The sequence below is a fragment of the Microtus oregoni genome, unplaced genomic scaffold (assembly GCF_018167655.1).
Source record: "Microtus oregoni isolate MIOR12 unplaced genomic scaffold, Mior012 000169F_ref0000294, whole genome shotgun sequence".
Taxonomy (NCBI): domain Eukaryota; kingdom Metazoa; phylum Chordata; class Mammalia; order Rodentia; family Cricetidae; genus Microtus; species Microtus oregoni.
The window spans coordinates 199,916-216,508 of record NW_024544825.1 but is presented as its reverse complement, the minus strand read 5'-3'; positions in this window follow the sequence as shown (position 1 = coordinate 216,508).

Genomic DNA, 16,593 nt, shown 5'->3' with positions numbered 1-16,593 from the left:
AATGTGGACTTCAACTTCTGATAAAAGTCCAGACACGGCCTCTCCAAAACCACAGAGAAACCCTGTCTCGAAAAACCAAAAAAAAAAAAAAAAGTCCAGAAAAAAGGGGGCATGGTAGAAAGAAGATTTATTTATCCCTTGTTTTCTTGACCTTCCCTAATGCCATATAGTAAATTTACCCGTCTGCTGCTGCTAATTCCTTTGCTGATACAAAACCAGCATTTTGAGACTTCAGTCATTGATGGAGGACCATTGGTTCTTGAGGAACCCTCTAATTTTCCATAGCAGATTGGGAATGCTGAGGCATCTAGCTCTGTGAATTGAGCAACTACCAGATTCCTGGCATCTCTGTATGAGACAGGCATTGTGGACTCCTCCAATTGCTAAGCTTCCCAGCCTCAAGGATGGAGCAACTGCTTGGTTCTCAGTCAGTTAGGTATGAGGTAGTTACTATTACTGATTAGGCCACTCCCTTCTTTACACACAAAGGCAGTGCCACTATGTCCCAGAAAGACAGTTTGGGCTCAGTTCAGGCTGAATTCTGACAAGATGAATAGAAGGATTGCTGATGGAGAGTACACTCGGTATTCCTCAGTTTCTGTCTGGCCTAGCTGTCTCCCATTACATCAGACAAATGGGGAATCTGGTTCCCTACTAACATTTATCTGTAATGCATATCAAAGCCACCAGGCTCTTCTAGATGACCTGCTACCTCCTCCACACTACTGCAGCTGTTACATTTTACCACCTCCATCCTTTATGCTCCTTTCTGCTCCCAGGAGATAGGAAAGTCAGTCACCAGTTTGCTGTCCTCTCTGCCTCCTAAGAGGAAGCCATGGCAGCTTTGCACTTCCCCCAAACATCTCTATTTTCTATCACTGGAGAAAAAGCCACATGGCAGTTCATACTTAAAATAAACCTTCCTTACTACCCATGGATGGTCTAGTACTGTGGCTTCACTCTGCCCTCACTTACATTACTATTTCAGTGCAAGCAGATTTAATAGTTTTTTATTCATTTATACACACACACACACACACACACACACTTGTGACAGTGCAAGACAATGCAGAAATGCCTCCATTTAGTAATCATATAAAGCATATATAACAAATATTTCATATGTACATAAATGACATTATTGACTTATTTGGGGCTATAGTTTTAACATTACCATGTTTTGTAATTATGTTTGTGACTTCACACTGTTAATAGGATGATGAGAGACCAAAAGCATGTTCACTCCAATACTTATATAAATGTAGCACATTTTCATGGGGATTTAAATTTCAGATTGGTAAATTCCTACAGCACAGAAAAGTATCATGCATACCAACGTCATATATTTGGTAGATTTAGTAGTGTTATATGAATATCCATTAGTAAAACTATATATTTTGACACTAGTATATTTATCATTTTTTCTAGACTTTCACTTTACAGTTCACTACTTGAAGCAAAGCTATGTTTACTTAAGCAATGAAAACCATCAATCACATTTAAACTTTAAAATGTCCATTTGTCAAGTTAAGATTGCATAGTGCCTTGATAATTGAAAAGGAGGGACAGCCATTCAGAGGTTTGCCTTGGGGGCAGTGGAATTGATTTTGCATACTAGAGGTCACCTTCCACATTGTCTTAGAGTCAGACTGTGTGACCACCAGGAATTGAGCTGAGGGTCTAAAAGAGAGTTTGGCTATAATTCATTGTCATGGAGAACCTGAGAATGGAAGTAACTGTTAGCAAATGACAACTGACAGCTCTGAAGATTGAATCAAGGAAAATCTGAAGGGGGCAGTATAAAAGCAAAGTGGACTCCGATTCAATCTCTACTGGTTCTAGCTAGTCTGATTTCTGCCAGTGATTGTTTGTATTGACTTGGGTACATGCCTCCTCTTCTTTCTGCATAGTTTGTTTATTTATCTGTGAAAGGTGAATCTTGAAATAAATTATTTCAATCTCTACAAATAGAAATATCATAAAAGTACTGTCAGTTTCTCAGATGCAATATTAATAGTAATACTGTATTGTATACAACACAACTTCCTGAAAGCATCAGAAAGGAACCTGGAGAGGAGAAATGCTCTTGATTGACTTCCTGAAAGGCTGAGAAAAATTGGTAAACAGAAAACTGTCAGGGAATCTTTTAACGCTATGTGATGTTGGCTTATCAAATTTTATACTGCAAATTAGGAAAATAGTAACAATATATTTTTGTTTTTATATATTTTAATTGAAAAAGAATTATATCACTTTCCCCCTACCCTTTTCTTCCTGAACTCTCCTATGTCTGCACCTCCTGAATCTGACAGCCTTTTTATCTTTGTGTATGTGTGTGTATATGTACATTTGCGTGTGTCTAAAACAATCTGAGTCCATTTTTGTTGTTTGTTTCTATATGATATCTAGGCTGGTCACCCTATAAGGGACAACCAATAAGGGATCTCACACCTAGGAGAGATGAATTCTCCTTTTAGCAGTCATTAGTTGCCTCTAATTCTTTGTCTAGGGATGAGCTCTAGGAAAATTTTCCAATTCAGTTTTGAATGTCAATTGTTATTGTTATTGTTCTTGTCTTGTTTATGAAGCCACTTTTAGATAAGACTGTTATGCAGCAGAGTTCCCATTATTCAGGCTTCTACAATCTTTCCATATCCTATTTTGTTATTCTCCCTTAGGTATAGGTGTAAGAGTTGTGATGTAGAAATATCCAGAGGGGCTGGGATCTCCAAGATCCATTGATCTCTGCATTGTGTCTAGTTATGGTTTTCTTTTACAGTCTTTGTTTTCTGGAGCAAGAAGTTTACTTGATGAGTGTATGTAGCTACACTTATCTGTGGGTATAAGTGTAAGATTTAGAGTGTAATATGAAGTTATGCTTCTCAGTATTCATTGCTGCCTTACTCACAATAGCCAGGAAAAAGACGCAACCTAAGTATCTTGCAACAGATGAGTGGGTGATGAAAATATGGCACATATACACAGTGGAATACTATTTGTTTGTAAAGAAAAAGGGAATCATGAAAAACTTTTAAAATATTATATTAAGTGATGTAAACCAGACCCAGAAAGAAAAATGCTTGTTGTCTCTTATGTCAGTTCCTAATTTCAAATCCTCAGCTGTGAGTATATAACGTGAAAGCAGAGCTACATTTAAAATTTTTTTCCGTTTATTTATTTAAGATTTCTGTCTCTTCCCCGCCACCTCCTCCCATCCCCCCCCCAATCAAGTTCCCCTCCCTTGTCAGCCCTTAATCGCTATGCTTTAGAGATGCATGAAACAAAATGCCTCTGATATGCAGGCCCCTTACCCAAATGTTGGAGGCTGTTGTTTATGGGATATAATAAGCCACACATTTTTGCTCCTCTCAACAAGTTTGTTTGATCGATCTGTATCAGGTGTGTTTTCTCAAATGCAGGTGGGAGGTTCAGAAGTGGTTGGGAGATTCACATTAAGGAAATATGTCAGAATGCACTCTTGCCTGATGTGATATTCCCCTCTGTATGCTATGAATATGTTTTATTACCATTGCTTAATAAAAAAGCTTTTTCAGCCAATAGCAGGGCAGAATATAGCTAGGTAGGAAGATTAAACTGAATGCAGGGAGAAAAAAGGCAGTCAGGCAGATGCCATGAAACTGCTGAAGGAGAAAGATGCTGGGACCTAACCAGTAAGCCACAGACACATGGAAAAACATAGATTATAGAAATGGGTTAATTTAAGATGTAACGGCTAGTTAGAAATATGATTAAGCCATAAGCCAAACAGTGTTGAAATTAATATAGTTTTGTGCAATTATTTGGGTATGGAAGGCCAGGAAACAAAAGAGCAGTCTCCATCTGCAAATGGTACCCAAACTTTTGGCAAGAATATCCACATAAAGCCTAAGAAAGCTTAAAAAAGGGCGTCTAGACTGAAAAAAAAAACAGGAGTCAATTGGAGCTTCTTGGTAGCTACATTTTTTCAGATAGCCTCTGTTTTCTGGCTGCAAGCAGAGGCACAGCTTCTTTAAGAGATAGAATTCTGGTTCATACTTCTTGGTGAAACAAATGGCTCTGGAGCTTTCAGGAGATCTTGCTATAGAGCACTTAAACGGAGTTTGTGAATAGAATGATACTAGTTGCTTACTGGCAACATAGACCCTCTGCATTCCTGGAGTTAGAGGTTGTGAGCATGGATCACGGAGCTGGTGGTGACTGTACCTCCATCAAGTTGGGTGGGGCTGAGCTAAGAGGCAAAGTTGCAGCATTGGTTTTAGCCATGACTGTTCAGCATTTAAAAAAAAGAAAGAAAAAACTCTCCTGAACAGAAAATAATTACAGATACACAATAAGACATATTCAGATGGAAAAGACTTCTAGATAGGGCAGTGTTGGATAAATGTACATGGGCTTAGGAGAGAGAGAAGAAAGACTACAGACAGTCATAGATTAAATGAGTAAAGATAAAATAAATATTAAAAAATAAAAGAGTTAAAAAAAGGTACATAAAGTTAGAAAATATGCAGAGTCTGGATTACGTGTACTATTGTTTTCCTTTAATTTTTTGACCATTAATGAGCTAACTGCAGAGGAAATTTGATTGTGCGGACTGCTAAGCCAAATCAACATATATTTCAAAGGTACCTTGAGTTCAAAATTTGCTTCTAAGGATGTGTTACTTTGAAAGAGAGGATTTTTGTTTCCACAAAGGATGGGAACCTGTGGATTCCTTCCAGGCTGATGTGGTTTGAACCCTAAAAGTACTTTGCCCAACAATTAGCAGGAAGCAGTTTGGAGAAAACAACATGCGAATTCCCAAAATGATTGTTTATAAATGTTTGCTTTCATTTAAAGGGGGTTGATATTGAGTGGTTAATGGTCATAGCAAATACGTTCTTTAAAAAGGGGGAAGATATGATATAGATATGAATACTTTATATTGGTATGGACCTTGGTTTATTGATACAAATTTAAAGTCAATTTTGTTATATATATATATTTCTACACTTGTTTAAGATATTATGCTTAATATTCAGGAGGATGCCTATATGTTTTTCTTTGGGTTCTCCTTATTTAGCTTCTCTAGGATCACTAATTATAGGCTCAATGTCCTTGGTTTATGGCTAGAAACCAAATATGAGTGAGTACATCCCATGTTCCTCTTTTTGGGTCTGGCTTACCTCACTCAGGATAGTGTTTTCTATTTCCATCCATTTGTATGCAAAATTCAAGAAGTCCTTGTTTCTTACTGCTGAGTAGTACTCTAATATGTATATATTCCATACTTTCTTCATCCATTCTTCCATTGAAGGCATCCTCCTGAATATTAACCTTCAGCAAGCGATGAAAGGAGACAGAGACAGAGACCCACATTGGAGCACAGGACTGAAATCTCAAGGTCCAAATCAGGAACAGAAGGAGAGAGAGCACGAGCAAGGAACTCAGGACCGCGAGGGGTGCACCCACACACTGAGACAATGGGGATGTTCTACTGGGAACTCACCAAGACCAGCTGGCCTGGGTCTGGAAAAGCCTGGGATAAAGCCGGACTCTCTGAACATTGCGGACAATGTGGACTACTGAGAACTCAAGAACAATGGCAATGGGTTTTTGATCCTACTGCACACACTGGCTTTGTGGGAGCCTAGGCAGTTTTGATGCTCAACTTACTAGACCTGGATGGAGGTGGGGGTTCCTTGGACTTCCCACAGGACAGGGAACCCTGATTGCTTTTTGGGCTGAGTGGGGGGGGGGCTTAATTGGAGGAGGGGGAGGGAAATGGGAGGCGGTGGCCGGGAAGAGACAGAAATCTTTAATAAATAAATAAATAAATTTAAAATAAATAAAGAAAAAAAAGATATTATGCTTTTACAGCTCATTTAAAATGTAATGTACAATTTAAAATTACAAACTAATAGTCATTTATAATAGTCAAATTTGTAGTCATATGATTATTCAGGTCTGGATGGCCTGGAAATAAAAGAGCAGTTTCCATCTACACTTTCCCTTGATAAGATATAGGTCGTATGTACATCAGGATGTACACTTTCCTCTGATAGGACCTGATGGGACTTACTTTAACCACTGGAAAACATGATTCAGAGCTATCTTCTGGAAACCCAGAAATGGACCTGGCCAGATTCCTGGTCAGTATTTAATTAAAGCTTGATTCTAATTTGACTTTAAATTATGGTAGTTGTCTTTTTCTTGAACATTAACATTTTCTGGAGGCCTCCAGCAAGATATAGAGGCTTCCTGTTTTGTACATGCTCTATCTGGGGCATGGAGGGTGTTTGATGGGACCGCAGCACATACAGTGTGAGTCCTTGCCCATCTGTCTGGTTCTGGTTTCGGTTGGAAAGTGTAGTTTGTTTCCTGAGGAAAGTTTTGTTTGTCTTTTTGGAAAACTTTGTCTATTTCTTGAAAGAGTTGTGTCTCCATGTTTGATTGGAAAATATTTTCTGTCTGTAATTTCTGGTGTGTCTGTGAATTTTGTTTCAAGCATGGAGCTGAAACAGAAATGGGGCAGATATTTTTGCTGTCTTTGCTCCCACCAGTCACCACTTCTGTCAGGGCTGGTTTTATGGCCGATGTATTCAGGTTAACAGGAATTCAGATGTCTTTTGGTGTGGATAGCTTTAATATTGTTGTATGTTCTATTTTATTGGGAAGCTAGCTCTAGAGTTCGACTTACTCTTATCTAGACCCAAACATGCTTATTTGAAAGTTTCCTTTATATCCTATGTCAGTCTGAGCCATCTAACAGAGTGACAGGAAAAGAACAAAGCAAAACAGTCAAAAAATTAGAATTAGTTTTTATGAACTTTCTGTATCTGAAGATTTGTAAATTTATTGGGTATTGTTATAAAATCTATGAAAAAAGTTAACCCAAAACTAGTAATACTGGGACTTGATAGTTAAAACCTGTGCATAGGTACTCTTAAAGGAACCATGTGGCATGATTCCATTTCAGGACATAAGCAACACATGGCTTGCTGCCATCTTTAGGCAGCCACATAACTTGGAGCCATCATTGTTACAATTGGAGAAGATGGATGTCATGTGACTTCACTACCATCTTGATTAAAGGTGACCACATGGAGTATTCCTACCAAGCAGGAAACAATAAGTCTCCAAGGTATTTGGGATTAGAATAGATTTTTTAATGATAATTCCTGGCCTGGTAAGAAAGCAAGGTTTATGAATGATAGGATTTAAAAATGATGTTTTTTGAATAAAATATTAAAGCTGTATCTCAATGTTTTCTCTTGCAAGAATGTACCTTGTACATGTGCTGGCAGCCAAATTTTGTAACATAAGAGTCACCCAGCTGTTACTGGCTTTAACGCCATGAAGGGTTCATGAGGAACAGCTTTTGGGCAGCCACATAACTATCTCTTTCCTTAACCTATTTTTTTATAAACTGAGTCATATAAGAAACTGTTAAATTCTGTAATGGTGTATTCTAAAAGGATCAGGAAAGTTCCCAGTCTCTCTGTGGACTGCTTTTAAGTTAATAGTTTTATTTTGATACTAAAAGGAGATTCAAATGAGAAATTGTAATTTTAAGACTAAAATGTAACAGAGATAAAGCTATAAAGTCATTTTCCCAAGGTTAGGCATTTAGACAAAAGCCCTCATTTCCTCGGAGACTTGGATAAAGTTCCTGCTTGATATAAAGGGAGCCCTTCTCCTTATCTCTGGCTAAAGAAACGTGTGGCCATCCATTAACTGTGACTGTGATACCTATTAACTTGTCAAGGGCAATGCTAGCCTCTTGGCTCCCGCAGTCCCTGTTCACAAGCTCTACCCCAGCAAATACTAGTCTTATGAAAGCTATTAAGTTATTGTAAATTGTTAATGCTAATTAAGAAATAAAAGTTAATTGTTAGTTATAAGAAGTTAAGGCCTACTAGTGTCCCCCCTAAAAAAAACTAAAGAAGCCAACCTGGGATCTGCCTGGTGCTGTCAAAAGTCCTGACTTTGCCTAGCCAATAAGGAGTGATCAAGCAGTGTTTCTAGAGTGCCTAGCAACAGGTGCTGTCAGAGGTTCTGATTGTGCCTAACCAATGAGAGACGAGCCTGAGAGGTCAACTGTCAATGGATCAGAACACCGGTATGCTGGGCGAGTATATATGTTTTTCCCTATTGTTCAATAAATGAGACTGTTGTAAGCCTTCTACCTGACTCCCAGTGTCTGAGACATTGACTGCACCTTCTCACCCCCTCCCCTGAGGAAGCCATTTGGGCAATATCTGACAATATCTGACACCTGGAACAGGGACTTCTAAAGGGTTTTGATCTCGCCTGGTCAGAGTCCCCTTTCCCCCCATTGTTGCTATAATTTTTTTGTGTTTTGGTTAGAACAGGTTCTAGTTATCTTCCTCTCCTCACTCACGGTGCTGCACAGTACCCTCAAGATGGCATATTTTCAGTGAAGATGCCCCTCGGTCCTTTGGCGGGTAAGTCCATCCTTTCCTTCTTTTGTGTGTTGTCTGTCATGCCTATCTGCCCGTTCGGCTAGGAAGGCTCATTTTTTTTTCTGTTTTGGTTTGCCTGGTGTCTCCATATAAAGACTGAATCCCCAGGAGGCAGAACCAAACTTGGCTCCTGAATGCCATCTGTGGGCATACAGCTGTTGTCCAAGAACCACAGAAGTTCCCCGGTAATCGTTAGAAATAAAGGTTTGATACAATTTTCTACCCCTCTTAACTGTTGATCACCAGCTCACCCTCTTAGAGGGGTGCTGACAGGTGGGGTGGAGTGACCTGTCATCTTTGGGGGTGCCAAATTCACCTCAGCAGGGAGAACTGAACTGTGTGGTAGCATGGGAGATGAGGGCCCAGAGGCTGGTGCTGGCCAGGTCTGAGGTGTGTGGAGCTGTGACTTGTGTGAGCTTCCTTTTTGACTGAAGTCAAAGGGTGCTTGTTGTCTGAACCTTGGGTGTAGGTGACACTCTGAGGCATGGCCTTGGAGGTAATAGTCTCCCAAGCCTAGTGTGTAACTTCAGTGCCTAGCTCCCCTCATGTGAGCAGCATGGGCATCCACTCCAGTTCAGGACACAGTACACAAGCTGCAGTGAAGGCTCTGGGCCCCTCTCTGACCTCACCTAGACTGTTTGCCTGACATCTGAGCCGCCTGCTTCTTCCAGTGCTTCTGTCCTTCCTCATGGTCCTGATAGGTCTGTGGCTCTGTACAAATGTCCCCACAGACCTTGGGGTAGTGTATGAAGGGCAGGTGGGGCCCGCCTTGGCCTTCAGCAGCCTGTCCAGGAATGGTAGCACATTGCTGGTAAAGCTGGGGTCCCAGGGACCGAGGCCTGGGTCACCCCCGGTGTCTGAGCACACTGGAGCTATCTGGGATGTCTTCTGCTTCTGTGGGCTGCCTGGGACTTCAGTGGGTGGTCTGAACAGTAGGAGCTTGGGTCTGGCCTGCAGAGTGAGGCCACAGCTGTTTGCACAGATGTGTCCTCAGAGCTCCTGGTCCCCTTTGACTTTTGGAAGTTGGTGGGTAAATGCAGCAGTGGCCACAGCTTCATGCTGCTGCTTTCATTGTACCCCCTCAGCTACCTGGGGCTGATCGTCAGTTTGGTTCTGTTGTCACTTTGGCACCGAGGGTCTCAGAAAATTATTTAAGGCATAGATTAAAGCTGTAAAGGTATAAGTAAGTGGTTTAAGGTATGAGAAGATGTGAAATGTTTCAGATTTCTTTTCCCTTCTATGCTATTATTACATTAAGATTTCAAACGTTCAGTTTTAGCATTGATCACGGGAGTTCTGATTAGCTGGTATATCACTGACTACTTACTGTTCAGTCATAAACTCGAGATTTTAGATTTCTTTTGGTTGTATTCTAAGTATAGACATAAAGGTGCTTCTCAATGAGCTAAAAACATCTTTGTTCAAACTACATCTACCTCTCTGGACAGAGGAAAAATGTTCTTGCTTTTAAACTAACTATATATCTTTTGCTAGGACTCAAAGGTGTGAGTCAACTCCAACTGTTTTACGACTCCTGTTACCTGCTTTTTCTACACTATGGATTTCAGTACAGATTGGTAATGTTATTGTATCTAAAACTTTTATGTCATTTTATAAATTAAAAAATCATATAAGCTTCAGAGAATCTTGGGAGTCATAAGACTTGGATCTACTTTTCATAGGTCAAAAGGATTCCAGAGAAGTACAGCCTAAGTTTTCCCACCAGTCTATTCCTGAGAATGGGATCTCTCTCCTGGTCTTGGAACTCCTACCCTCCCCCAACTACTAGGACTATGGGCCTGATAGTTCCAAATGTAATATTTTCATTTAAGTTCCCAAATTTTAACTTCTGCCCCTAGTTTATATCTGTTTCAGTAGATTTCTACTTGGCTGACACACACATGCTAACATTAGCTACTGACTACGACCAAATTACTTTGAGTCCTAGATTTGCTGAAAGCTCTTGTGGACCAGTCTAGCTAATGTGAATGTTCCTTGTCTTTTCAGCTGGGCCAGAGAAGCAGATGCTTCTGATGAATGTCCTGTTACCTGAATTCCCTTCTTGCCATTCCTACTTTCAGGAGGAAGTAGTTACGGAAAAGAGTATGGTATTCCTTATATCCCAACAGGCTGGAATGATAGATCAAAATGAAACTCCTTGCCTTAGGGAACAAAATAGCTACCTATAGTGCATATTGGCATACTAAAAAAGATACCTGTTTTAACCAAATAGACTCAGATCTATCAAGAGGAAGATTTATTAGCTGGAATGCTTCCATAATATGATAAGGTACTCAACCTGCTCTATGTAACAGAGAGGTTATTATATAGCTTTAAGATAAAATTGTTGTTTCTATATAAACCAATCAGGAATCATTAGAAATAATCTGGCTGCACTCAAAATAACCCCTGAGAAAAGGGGACCTGTGATGAAGTAAATAACTATTCCCCATTCTCATTTCCAGGTTTCTTATAGATACTAACTCAGGTGTCAACCATCACAAGGCTTTGGCCCTCCTGATTCTTCTAACTGTTGTTTACTCTTGCATCATTGATGCCTTAACTAATTGATAATTACTGTCTGGGTAACATTAAGCTGATGGTTATTAGATCCCAATATAAACAGGAACACATCACAGAGGAAAGGATTTGACTCAGAATGCAACTCAAGGGGGAAATGTGAGAGAAAAAGTTAAATTTTAAGTTTTAATAACTATGCCTTAGATATCCATGGAAGAAAAATCCCTGTGATCTGGAAGCATAGATAATTCCTGAAATTATGGGAGGTAATAAGACACATGTTTTCACCCCCCTAAACAACTTCTGTTGACCTAACTGTATGGGATGTGCTTGATCACATATAGGCAGGGGGGTTCACATGCTAGAAATACATCAGGATGTACTCTTGCCCTTGATTGGATGTAGGCCAGAAGTTTGTCAGGATCTATGCTTCTAAATCTGATTGGACTTGATGGGACATACTTAATCCATTGGAAAACTTGATTCAGGATCATCTTCTGGAAACCCAGTGATGGGCCTGGACAGAGCCCATCCATCTGGCCTGTTTTTAATTAAAGCTTGCTTCAAATTTGGCTATATATGTATTATATGCACATGCATACTATATAACACATATTATATGATTATAAGTTGTCTAATATATACTCATATACATTATAATCGCACATAACATGCAATATATAATATAACATAATATATTCTATATATTACAATCAAATATAATATATGATTATATGTTATAAATCAGATTGTATAATATACATGAATATATATGAACATATATTTACACATATATCTACATATATTTTTTGTTTTGTTTTATGTGTGTGTGTGTGTGTGTGTGTGTGTGTGTGTGTGTGTGAACATTACATCACTTGGGCTGACAATGCTCCCCAATGAAATCTGAGTACCTATGTTGATAAACTTCTTTGAATTGCTTGATCAGGACAGTGCATGTGACTCAGAAAACATTATAGGTCTGGAGTTTTGTTCTATTCCCCGGTTGTCTTAGTGAATGAGTTGATTGTGTACTCATGCTGCTCTAAAGAGGTGGAGCTTGTTCTAAAGATCATTAATTTTATTGAGCTTATACTTTATTGGCCATATAGTTTAAGATGCAGAGCCTGCTGTCAATTCCATCAGAATGGGAATTAAAAGCCTAGTCAATGTTGATAGATTTGTTAGCCAGGGGGATCAAGAGAATAAAGACTGATGTCAATTATCTGATCCATCTTTCTTTCTTTCTTTCTTTCTTTCTTTCTTTCCTTCCTTTGTTTCTTTGTTTCTCTTTCTTTATTCTTTCCTTCCTTGCCTCCTCCCTCCATCTCTTCTTTCTTTCTTTCTTTCTTTCTTTCCCTCTCTCTCTCCCTCCCTCTCTGTCTCTCTTTCTTTCTTTCTTTCTTTCTTTCTTTGTTTCTTTCTTTCTCCTTTCTCTCTCTCATGAAGATGTTTTTCCAACCCTGACAAGATTTTTTAAAAAATTATTCCTGATAAATTAGCATAGAATCAATAAGTTTTTCCCAAAGCCAGATAGTTTTATTTATCTCATGAGAAGTAAGTTTAAGACACTCCAATTGTGTAGGATCATATATGAAAAGGAATCTCACTATTGTTTTATTACTTTTAGGTCCTAAGCAACCTGTCTACATGGTTTAGAAACATATCAGAAGAGGAATATTTAGTCAAATACTTGGTCCATTGCTAACAAGTGGTCTTGGGGGCTCAGAAATATTGTTGTTATACAGATGAATCAAGCCATCATGCAGAATAGCAGGCATAAGAATAAGGGGATGTCCCTAGATTAAAAATTTGGATATTATACAAGTTTTAGCCCCTTTAAGTATTTTTTTTCCCTTTAAGTATTCTAAAGTTAATTTGGACTACCCCCATCACAACGAGTTTTGTCAGTCAATGGGTTAACAGTCTGGCTAGTTCCTATCCCTATGTGAAGACAGATGCTTAAAAGAAATCCCACACTAGCTCAGAACTGAGTATAATAGAGGATTATTTATTTAGGAGTAAGACTCACAGTATAATAGAGGATTATTTATTTAGGAGTAAGACTCACAGATAATCGTCTGCTGGAACACGGAACAACAACTGGATCCCGAAGTGGGAAAAGAGGCTGGATATGTACTTTACATCGGTATATGTAGTATAGTATAAGAGGCCATGCCCAAGTAGGCAGGTAACTTAAAGGCTACTGGTGGTAAGAATTTCTACAGAACCTATGTAGTACAGGGGCCAGATATCTAAACTTAACCAGCAATCTTGGATTAATTTTTAGCTGGGAATGTTTAACTGTCCTCATTGTGGCCCTTTCTGTGACTTACAGTTTAATTCTCTTGGTTTTTCCTATTTCTAAATGCCAGAATATTTTTAAAGTAGTTTTCTTAAGAGCTCCAATTTTACAGTCCCAACTTTTGTAAGAAAACTCCTTGTTTATGGTGACTGGTCCCTAGCCACGAGGCATGCATTGAATTGTAAACTCTATATATTACCTCAAAAGATAAATTCCTATATATTTTCTTTATCCAGTGCTGTTAGATATTTAAAGTAGGCATCAGCAAGTAAAAGTCAGTATAGAATATGGGTTGCTGGTCTGTAGTCACATTTACCATTACTTTCCCTATATCTTTCTTCCTCATTTTCCAGTTCAGGCCTGAAGACAGTGGGAGGTTGGACCATGATTCACACCCATAGTTCATACACATAGTTCAAAACATAAGACTTAGAAGGAGACAGAGGGGCAGAGAGTGGAAGGGTCTGAGGATCAATGAAACATTAACTTCAATAGGTCCATAGTCCAGAAGCAGTTCATTTGTTAGCAGTGCCTGTAGGTTCTAATTTTTGACTTTGGGGCTGTAGATCCATGGTGAGTTACCTTCACAACTGTAGGAGTGGAGAGAATTACCCTTTACAGGTTAGTTTCAGTAGCTCCTTGGCTATTTGATTGACCCAGGTAGCATCAATGGACTTGAACAAGGGGAAGTGGGTTATAGACTTAGAAGTAAGCTGGGTCTCTCAATGACTAGCCTGTATGGAGAACTGGAGGGCCATCAGTTACTTGAGAAAAGAATGGTTACAGAGTTCTGCCAACTGCTGGTCCCTGAACCTTGGAATTAGTTAGGGAGGTCTTCCAAACAATCTCATAAGGGGCTAAATACTTCACTTCATAGGGTACAGTGGACTGAAGCCAAACAAAGGAAGGAGGCTTATCCAATTTTTGCTGGACTCTTCTGAGACTTCTGTTAAAGTTTCCTTTAATATCCAGTTTACTGTTTTTTTTTTCCTGGTCAGAACTCTGAGGCCTATATGTACAATGAAGTTTTCAATCTATGTCTAAATCTTTAGCTACTAATTGAAAATTTTTGCTATGAATGTAGGACCATTATTTGACCCCAGTGCTAGGGGAAGGCTAAATCAGGGGACCAGGGGGGGGATCTTTTTGCTACTATTTGAAAAGTTTCAGCCTGGATGCTAAATATGTGTATTCACCTGGAAAGGCTGTGCATAAAAACAAGTAAGTCTTTTTGACATCCCCCAGTAGGCCAGATCTCTGTGAAGTCAGTTTTTCCAGAGTCCACCAAGGTGTTGATCTCTCATTTAGGCCCTTCCTGGATAAGGGCTCTCAAATTTGGATTCACTTGAGCATAAGCCTGACATCTGGCTGAGACATCCTGCACTATGCTGTCCAATCTTAAGTGTATATGCTTTGGTCTGAGCAACTCAGAAAGTTTTGTGAACCGATGATGAGTAATCTGGTGAAGGTTAGTTACCAGAGTCCTGCCACTTGCTTTGTAAATCAGTATGGAGACTTCACAGAAAATTGGGAATCAATCTACCTCAAGATCCAAGATTGTTCTATGATACCACCAGAACACTTGCTCAACGGTGTTCATAGTAGCATTATTCATAGTAGCGAGAACCTGGAAACAACATAGATGTCCCTTAACTGAAGAATGGATAGAGAAAGTGTGATGCATTTACACAATGGACTATTACTCAGTTGTAAAAAGCAATGGTTTTGTGAAATTTGCAGGAAAATTGGTGGTAATAGAAATAAAACATCCTGAGTGAGGTAATCAAGACTCAGAAAGACAAACATGCTATGTTCTTATAAGGATATGTAAAGCAAAGGATAATCAGACTACAATTCACAGCTCCAGAGAAGCTAGGTAACAAGGAAGACCCTAAGAGGAATGAAAGGATCACCCTGAGTAGGGGAAATAGATGGGATATCCTGGGTAAATTGGGTGTGAGGGTGGATGGTAGAGGGGAGGGCATAGGGGATGAGAATATCAAGGAATGGGATGGTAGAGATGGGGGAGGAATGAAGTAGGAGAGCAATGAAATAAATATCTTGATAGAGGTTATGGGGTTAAGGAGAAACCTGGTGCTAAGGAAATTCCCAGGAATCCACAAAGATGATACCAGACTCATAGTGGAGAGGGTGCCACAAAGTGACCTTCCCCTGTAATCAGATAAGGGAATATCCTAAGTGTCCTCATAGAGCCTTCACCCAGTAACTGATGGAAGCAGATACAGAGATCCACAGTCAAGTACCAGATTGAGCTCTGGGATTCTATTAGAACAGAGGGAGGAGGGACTATATAAGAAAGGGAAGATCAAGACCGTGGTGGGGGATCTATATAAACAGTTGAACCAAGCTCATGGGAACTCATGAACTCTAGACCAACAGTTGTAGAGCCTGCATGAAACTGAAATAGGTCATCTGCATATGTTTACAGTTGTGTAGCTTGGTCTGTTTGAGTGGGCCCTGGTAGTGGGACCAGGATCTAACCCTGCTGCATGAGCTGGCTTTTCAGAGCCCATTCCCTATGGTGGGATGCCTTGCTTAGCCTTGATGCAGGGAGGAGGGACTTGGTCCTCCCTCAACTTGGTGTGCCAGGCTATGTTGACTCCCCATTGGATGCCTTACTCATTGGGAAGAATGGATGGGGGGTGGGCTGCAGAGAGGTGGGAGGAGTGGAAGGAGGGGTAGAATGGAAAACTGTGGTTAGTACATAAAATGGATGAAAATTTAAAAAAAAGAATTGATTTAACAAGCCTGCTTTCTCTTACTGTCTGCTATTGGGACAGATGGTACTAGTGAGGATGTGTGGAATTTTTAAGAACAGTTTAATGGAAAAGCATAGACAATTCCTGGAGAGACGATAGAAGAATTTTTGTGTGTTTTTAGACTCTTGTTGTTTATTGAGTCCCTCTCTTTGTGGTCACAACCATATGTTGATTGGCCAGGTTTCTCCCTTGTGTTTTCTACAAAAAGAATTGATAGAATGTTTTTAATAAAATTAAAAAAAACCTTGAAGTCTCTAGCTATGCTCTTTTAGCATCAAATGGAGCACACATATTTCATACAATTCCCAATACATTGACAAAGTAGAGAACATGGATTGAACTGAATAATAAAAGAACCCCCAAACAAATATGTATAAAATTATACTTAGAATGTACCAATTTTCTCCTACTAGTCCTTTTGAAGATTCAACACCTTCTACATGAATCCTTAAACCTAAATCCCTTTGAATTTTATATGGCAGTCTCCTAGTAATTCCAGGATTATGTGGCCCTATTTATTTTGAATATG